Genomic DNA, 9,538 nt, shown 5'->3' with positions numbered 1-9,538 from the left:
AACAAGATAAAATAAAATATATGAAGAGTAGAAAAATACAAAATATACAGTTAAGTGTTTTATAAAGTGCAGGTGATAAATAGATCATTGTTGGTGATAATACATTATTGTTCATTGCACATGACCCATTGTTGAGGTTTGTATTGATTAGTGCTATTGCCCTGTTATAAAAGTTATCCTTGAGTGGGGGTGTCCTGGGTGCATGGAGTCTCTCAGGATGCTATGTGCTCTCTTGAGACAGCGAGTACTGTAGAGGTCCTTCAGGGAGGAAAGAGGGTGGCCCATGATTTTCTGGGCAGTGTTAATGACCCTTTGTAGTGCCATCTTGTGCGCCATGGTGCAGCTGGAGAACCACACAGAGATGCAGTATGTCAGCACACTCTCAATGGAGCAGCGGTAGAAGACGGTCAGCAGCTCCCTCTTCAGGTTGATCTTCCTGAGGATCCTCAGGAAATGGAGACGCTGCTGGGCCTTCTTTATGACTGCTGAGGTGTTAGTGCTCCATTGGAGGTCTGCGTCCATGTGCACACCCAGGAACTTGAAGCTGGGCACCCTCTCCACACCCTCCCCATTGATGCAGATGGGCTGCAGGTCAGGCTTCCTCCTCCTGAAGTCCACGGTTAGTTCCTTGGTTTTGGTCTTGTCTGCACACCATCCAACCAGCCTTTGGACCTCATCCCTGTATGCAGTCTCGTCGCTTCCAGAGATGAGCCCCACCATGGTGGTGTCGTCAGCAAACTTAAAGGGATAGTGCACCCAAAAATGAAAATTCACCCATTATCTAAATGGAGCTGCATTTGTATAGCACCTTTGTAGTCATCTAGTGACCACTCAAAGTCCTTTTTACACTATGAGTCACGTTCACCCATTCACATTCATACACTGGTGGCAGAGGCTACCATACAAGGTGCCACCTGCTAATCAGTTTTAACACACTCACACACCAATGGAACAGCCATCGGGAGCAATTTGGGGTTCAGTATCTTGCTCAAGGATACTTCGACATGCAGCCTGGAGGAGCCCGGGATCTACCGCTGATCTTTCGAATTGGTGGACGACCCGGTCTACCTCTGAGCCACAGCCGCCCCACAGCAGTTCTAGACCTGCGCGAGACTGTGAGACATGGGCACCGCGTTCATGTGTGTTCACATGTTTTTGCTGGTCTCACGCGCAAGCGCGCACATGTGAATGTAGTGCACAGAGAGGCAGTTAGAGCTACAGGCTACAATGAGGCTAAAATGACATTTTTCCAAACAACTTTTTATGTCGGGTCTTCGGGACACTTGGATCACTATAGACGAGCAGTATGGAGATATTTTGTGGTTTCAATATTGTGTTTTTGGACGTTTGAATCTGGGGCACCGTAAGCCTCCATTAGGTGGAGTTGTGTTGCTACCTCCTCTCCCCTTGGATCTCCGCAAGTGTTGTGAGGACTCTAAAACTTCACCTGAGCCTCCATCGGAATATGGGTGAGCAGATAATTGGTGAATTTTCATTTTTGGGTGCACTCTCCCTTTAATGATGGCATTGTCTGGGTGGGTGCTGACACAGTCATGGGTTTACAGAGTGTACAGAAGAGGGCTCACCAGACAGCCCTGTGGAGAGCATTTATTGAGGCTGAGGGCTGCGGAGAGATGGGGACCCACTCTGACTCTCTGTACACGGACAGAAAGAAAGCTTCTGATCCAGCAGCAGGTGGTGAAAGGAAATCCAATGTCCAGTAACTTTACTGTCAGTATTGTGTTAAAGGCAGAGCTAAAGTTGATGAAGAGCAGCCTAGCATAGCGCCACTGCTGTTCCAGGTGGGCGATTGTGGTGTGAAGCACTGTGACAATGGAGTCCTCTATCGATCTGTTAGCTGTGTATGCAAATTGAAGTGGATCAAAAGTGGGAAGGAGGCAGGACATGATGTGATGTCTGACCAGTTTCTCAAAACACTTCATTTATAACAGGTGTCAGAGCAACTGGTCGGTAGTCATTGAGGCTGCTGATTGTCTTTTTGGGCAGCAGGACGATTGTGGCCAAATTCAGGCATGGTGGAATGATGGACTGGGACAGTGATGCATTGAAGATCTTGATGAAGACCCCGGCGAGCTGGTCTGTACACTTTCTGAGGACCTTCCCCGTCACTCCGTCTGGTCCGGTGGCTTTCCCGGGGTTCACTGACCTCAGTGTGGCCCTCACCTGGTGCGTCTGCACCGTGAGGCTGGAGTTGCTGCAGAGCTGCTACTGCCTCGGGTCCCTTCACCTCGAAGCATGCAAAGAAGTGGTTAAGCTCCTCCGCGAGCACAGCGTCTCCCTAAGCCATCATGGTGTTGCCGGACTTGTAGTGGGTGAGGTGCTGGACTCCCTGCCACACCTGTCGTATGTTGTTGTCGTTGAAGTGGTCCTTATTCTTGTGTGTGATGTGAAGCATTCAGACATCATTTCCAGGCGATGCAAAGTTACATTTCTCTAGCCCATTCCAGCTCACAGCAAATTGGGCAAAGACATAATGTAGCATATAATGCTAAAAAAGCCACACCCAGATGCACTAATCATTATGACACTTCAGATCTTGATTAAGACCCAGATTATGTGCACCAAAGTTGATGAAATTCTGTCCATTGGGTTTTGAGGTACAGTTTTATGTTATTTGTGGCAGGGATGCACTGAAATGAAAATTTGTGGCCGAAGCCGAAGCCGAATAAAATTAAATGCTTGGCCGAATACCGAGTACCGAATACTGAATGCCGTTGTTTAGTTTTTCATTAGTTTTTGCAGATGAACCCCCTCCAGATTAGTGTTGTCATGGTACCAAAATTGGGACCCACAGTACAATACCAGTTAAAGTATCACGGTTCTGAGTAGTGTCACGATACCACAGCGAAAATGAGGCAGATGTGCCTTTTGTCATTTATAAAAAGATAAATCACTTTTCTATAATACATCAATGATATTTCAATGGAATAAATTACTTATTGACTTAGTCATACTTCAAAAATGGCATCAATAAATGATTAACATAGCGGGGATCGAAATAAAATAAATAAATAAATGACATAAAAATCAACCAAAAATCAACCAGCCACCCTCCTCCCCTGACAAGTTAAGAACAGTCCCTTAAGTGCAGTGAGGTTTGTGGACCGTTACCTGCCACAAATAGAGAAATGTGAACGGCTCGTTTCTCATCTGACATGTCACATACCTGTGTGCCGCCACGGCTCGGCTGTTCAGGTACTTTTGGGCAGTCATGACACCAAGAAGAGGAAATTATTGGACCTGGAGCCGGGCTTCTCCGTAGCCAGTAAGCTGTTATCTTGCGCCGTGGAGCACATGGCCGCCATATTTGACAGGAATACATTCCTGTCTGTGTCTGTGACCCCCGTTCAACCCACAACTGGCAGGATTCGCCTTTCGTTTCTGCTGCTGGTTGAAATCTGTACTCACACAGCGTGCTCCTGAATGATTTCTTTTGCTCGCACAAAACTATTTTTAGTCGCAAATGTGAGTAAAATGCTCGCACCATAGAGCTCTGTGGAAAACAAATCACTGTAGCATATATAAACAAATCTAACCTACAAGTAAAAATAGATTAATAATAACTTTCACTGCTCAAAGATACTCAGTAGCTCAGCTAATACCTGAAATGTCACTGGATACAAAAAAAATTAAAAAATAAATAAATAAAAATAAATTGAAAACCCACTGCAGCGGCATATCGAGTGCCAGGTGGCCAGCGCGCGCCGTTATTGGACGGTGCCAGAGCGATCGCTCTGGACGGCGCATGGACACTCACCCTCTTGCGATTGGACTTTGAACTTATCCCACAGTAGTGGTACCTGAGGTACCATAGTACTACTCCAACATTATGGTATCATATGTAAGGTGGTGTTTTAGTACCGCGGTCTACCGTTGGTACCAGTATACCCTGCAACACTAGCCTACTCTAGATAGTTCAGTATTACATTCTTTGCAAACCGCTTTTCTTCTATCACTCTCCAATGCTTTGAAATATCGCCACACAGCTGACATTTTACTCCGTCCATCACCACACGCTGTTTGATTGCATCATCAAAACACGCCGCTATTATTCGGCCTGGCTTTTCAGTTATTCCACCGAATACCGAATGTGTGTTTTTTGCAATATTCGGCCGAATATATTCGGTGCATCCCTAATTTGTGGTGCCACTTATGGATTGAGGTCAAAGAGCTGTTGGTACACGTGCTGCAACAGGTACTGAACACTTTTCTGCCTAGATTTATGTTGATTGGACAAATCATTAATAAATTATGGCCACTTTCCTGCTTAGCCCGGCCTCTGCAAAATTTTTTGATTGATGGTGGCCTTTCTTGCATTTCACACAGCACTTAGAAAAAAATTGAACATCCACAACTCCCGCCTCCCTCCAAAGTCCCAATTCCCTCCTCCTGCAACTCCACCTCCCTCCAATGGCCTCCATTACGTCCTCATTACCTCTATGATAGACATGGGCGTTTGCAAGGTAACGTTAGATACGGTGTTGCACCGAACAAGTGTCACGTTACAACCAAGACAGTCAAACGCAACCCTGGAGTTTTAAAGCTCAAACAGAGTCAGTGATGACTGATGAGATTTAGAATAAGGCTACAGTGCTAATGTTAGGTAGTAGCGTTAACGTTAAACGCACAAGGAAGTTAATGTTTCAGAGGCAACGCTACAATAGGCTAACGTTAGCCATTAGCAACTGGGTGCTGTGTTGTCATACAGTATATAACATTATGAACTAAACTGAACTTCATTTGTCATTTTTATGTACATTACAAAAACTAAATGACATTTTGCATACCCCAAGCAAAAAGAAACAAAACATTTAAAAACAATTTGTGCAACATATAAGAAAGAACATATAGTGCAATAGTAATATGAAAAGGGTCGACATTTCACAGTCAAAAACTCCACATCCTGAGTGCAGAACTGGGAGATCCTCTTCACATCACAGCACCATGGACCACTGACACCACGGAACTTACCAGACGATGCAGCCTCCCTGTCTGCTCTATGTAGTGTTAGCCTCGTTAGCTCAACACCAGAGTCTGATATGTTACCATTCATCTATGTCTCAGTGAACACAAGGACGCAGCAGTCCCTCACTCCTCGGTGAGTGGATCTCTACGGTTGGATGTAATCCATTTTCATGTCCAGCGAGCGGACGTTCGCCAGAAGGATGCTGGGAACTATAAGAGGCCCCCTGAGACATATTTCATACTTGGTTTCACAAGTAACATCATACTCTCATACATACACCACTATACTCTTACACAAACACTACTATACCCTCTTACATGCACAATCATACTCTCATACATACACCACTATACTCTTATACAAACACTACTATACCCTCTTACATGCACAATCATACTCTCATACATACACCACTATACTCTCACACAAACACTACTATACCCTCTTACATGCACCATCATACTCTCATACATACACCACTATACTCTTATACAAACACTACTATACCCTCTTACATGCACAATCATACTCTCATACATACACCACTATACTCTCACACAAACACTACTATATCCTCTTACATGCACAATCATACTCTCATACATACACCACTATACTCTTACACAAACACACCACTATACTCTCACACAAACACTACTATTCCCTCCTACATGCACAATCATACTCTCATACATACACCACTATACTCTTACACAAACACTACTATTCCCTCTTACATGCACAATCATACTCTCATACATACTGTACACCACTATACTCTTACACAAACACTACTATACCCTCTTACATGCACAATCATACTCTCATACATACACCACTATACTCTCACACAAACACTACTATACTCTTATATTTATCACCATGTTTTCTTTTATTTACTGTCATACTCTTAGTGTAACAGAGGATAATATTATATGTTTGATAGTATGTACATGGAAGTAACAGTATATGTAAAACAAAGTTCTAATATATGTATGAGAGAATAATATTATATTTGAAACAGAATAATAGCATATGTAAGAAACATTAGTTGTACATGTGAATGCAAATAATCATGTGTAAGGAACAAAATGACAGTGGGTACGTCCCAAGTCTCTTATTTTTATACTGCTAACTCCTAACTCCTTACTTGAACCGGAAGTCTTTCGAGGTCCACCATCTTTAAGGCCGTCTCATGTCTCTTATTCCTGCCAGTAAGGAGTTAGCGTTAGGAGTTAGGAGGGATCTGTTAGGTGCGATGAGTAAGGTAACAAGAGAGGTTCCTAACAGGAAGTCTTTTTCAGCTTGAGGCCCTGACGTATAAATACCCGCCCCCTACGTCTGGCTCATTTGAATGAGATGGCGAAGAAACAGCGCAAGTGTACCCGTTACATGCATTCTTTGCATTGAAATGCTGTAATCCACATGCCTACGTGACTACAAAGAGTAACGTTAATGATATTTCCTGCAAGACTGTCATGTTGTAATTAAGTTTATTTCATTCACAACCCATTGCGTTGATCAGCGGACTGTCGGTGATGTGTGGCTGTTAAATGTGTAGCTGCTCATGTCCAGAACCACACGTGTTGATATAACACCACACACATGCACACACACACACACACACACACACAAACACATTTGCCCATCATTAATTGTCCTGCCTGTCATGTGAGTGGAATCATGTTTAATAGCCTGTAGGTAATATTAATTATTAATATTAATATTAATATTATTACTTTCATTAATGTTGTTGTAAGCTACTGTCATTACCGTCTGTCCTGCATCTCTCTCTGTCTCTCTTTCTGCCTCATTGTGTCATACAGAATACTGTTAATTTGTTATGCTATTCTGTTCTGTTCGACATCTATTGCACGTCTGTCCGTCCTGGAAGAGGGATCCCTCCTCAGTTGCTCTTCCTGAGGTTTCTACCGTTTTTTCCCTGTTAAAGGGTTTTAGACTGACAGGTCTGATATGTCTTATTCACTCAGCAGCTGACTTGCTGAATGATGGCAAGTGGATTTAATAATAGTGATAATAATGATGATGATAATACAGTTTTTCTCAAATGCTAAAACACAAAAGCCAGTCCTCTAAACCAAATGACCAGTTGTCTAAACACATTTACTAAATCTAGCCATCATTTGCCAATATCATAAACACATTTCACATGAAGACACAATTCACAAAACACAATCCTCCGTTCTCATAAATCTAAACACATTTTTCCTTGCTAAAACACAAGTTGCAAAAGAACTCTGCTCATATTCTCAAATGAAAGCTCATGTGATGCAAAATGCTTGCCACAGTCAGCAATATTTGAACACAATGAACACACTTGGCGTCATTCATTACACACAACGACTCAAAATTGAAGACACCTGTTGCTAATGCTGTGACCACATGTATAAAAGCAAGTTCAGAGTGCACAGTTTCCAAACAAACACAATGGATGAAGGCAGAGTCAGGGGAAGACGAATCCGAGTCAGAGGAGGGAGAGGAGCTGGCCATGAAAGAAGAGGAGCAGGCCAACGAGGAAGAGGAGTTCAAATCAGAGGAGGAAGAGGAGCAGGCCAACGAGGAAGAGGAGAAGGTCCAGGAGGGAGAGGAGAAGGTCCAGGAGGAAGAGCAAGACAACCTCGCACCATCATTACAGACGAGATGCGAGCAACAGTCATTGACCATGTCATTGTCCATGGCATGACAATGGCTGAAGCAGGACTAAGAGTCCGTCCAAACCTGAGTAGGTTCACCGTGGCCAACATTATCGGGGCATTCAGACAACACAACAGGTATTGTACTCTATTGCTTTCTTTGTCACAATACAGTTTTACAAGCCTGTGAAAGTAGTCTATTGGTTTCAAATCAGTTGTTATTGTAAAACATGTCAATTGACAACACATGTTTCTGTCTTTAGAGTTGAAAGAATGCCACATAGAGGTGGGAGGGCTGCCATATTTACAGCGGCACAAGAAACCCTCATTGTGGATATGGTTCGTGAGAACAACCTCATCAGACTCCGGGAGATCAGAGACAAAGTCATTGCCGATAATGTCAACTTTGAGAGCATTGATGATGTCAGCTTGGCCACAATAGACCGAGTTCTCCGGCGCCAAAAGATGCGGATGAAACAGGTCTATAGGGTTCCCTTTGAGCGCAACTCTGCGCGACACAAAGACCTATGTTACGAGTATGTGCAAGTAAGTATACATCCATGTTCACAGTACAGTTAGTGGACATACTGTGTTGCTCAGTGGCCTACATTACTTCTGGACAATACTGTGCTACCTGATTGACTGTTGTTCTGAACACCTGTGCACTTTCACATTTTCACAGAGGATATTACAGTTGGACGCGATGGCCAGACCTCATGAGTACCTCTTCCTGGATGAGGCTGGCTTCAACTTGCAGAAACGAAGGCAAAGAGGCCGTAACATCATTGGCCAAAGAGCCATCACTGAGGTTCCTGGCCAACGGGGGGGTAATATTACTCTTTGTGCGGCCATGGGTTCGGAGGGGCTTGTCCACCGGCATGCTGTCCTTGGGTCTTACAACACCCAACGTCTCCTCACCTTCCTAGAGGAGCTAAAAGACATCCTCCTGGACCGCCAACAACACCATCCTGGGCCCGCACATCCCATTTATGTGATCATTTGGGACAATGTCCGCTTCCACAGAACAAACCAAATCAGAGAGTGGTTCACCACCAACAGTAACCAGTTTTTAAACGTCTGTCTGCCACCCTACTCCCCTTTCCTGAACCCTATAGAGGAGTTCTTCTCATCGTGGAGATGGAAGGTTTATGACAGACAACCATACACTAGAGAGAACCTCCTAAGGGCAATGGAGCTGGCCTGTGCTGACATCCCAGTGGAGGCCTTCCAAGGATGGATTCGCCATTCCAGGGGGTTTTTCCCGCGGTGCCTGGCAAGAGAAAATATAGCCTGCGATGTGGATGAAGTGATGTGGCCCGATGCAGCTCAGCGACATGATGCCGCACAGTAATTGTGGTGTGAATAAAGTAAATAAAAAAACTTCACACCCTGAACATGTTTTCAAGAGTTGTTGTGTGCAATAGATTCTGTTTTTGCATTGAGTTGTGTTACAGTAGTGTACATGCAGTATTTTCTATAGATTTATACTCTTCATATGAAACTCACAAATCTAAATGCCTAATCCTCTACAGAGATCTAAGAAGATCCGTTACTGTAAAGTTTCTAAAAAAATATGCATTGGCAGTTATGAAACAAAGAACCTTCTCACAAATTGAGCATTGTGTTTTCAATTGTTTTGCTGTAGTGTGTAATGATGTGTATAGTGTTTACATTTTTGAAAGCTTCGAGCTGCTCTTTTGGTGTGAAAGTTTGAGTTTTGAAGTGAGAAGGTGTGGTTGTGTTTATGTAGCTTTAGAAAAGGGTGTTGTGTTTAGACATTGGGGAACATAGAGGAAACGTTTGTGAAATGTGTTTTAGCATTTGAGAAAAACTGTAATAATGATAATGATGCTCATCACAGTGACAGTGGTAGGGCTACAGACCGTTCTTTAATTGC

General features: G+C 43.6%; 1 pseudogene; it reads left to right on the top strand.

The window, feature by feature from the left end:
• The first annotated feature begins 7,333 nt into the window (after positions 1-7,333).
• On the top strand, positions 7,334-8,983 carry LOC144466569 (uncharacterized; annotated as a pseudogene).
• The last annotated feature ends 555 nt before the right edge of the window (positions 8,984-9,538 follow it).

This window comes from Epinephelus lanceolatus, chromosome 13 (genome assembly GCF_041903045.1).
Source record: "Epinephelus lanceolatus isolate andai-2023 chromosome 13, ASM4190304v1, whole genome shotgun sequence".
Classification (NCBI taxonomy): Eukaryota; Metazoa; Chordata; class Actinopteri; order Perciformes; family Serranidae; genus Epinephelus; species Epinephelus lanceolatus.
This window is presented reverse-complemented; position numbering and strand designations above follow the sequence as displayed.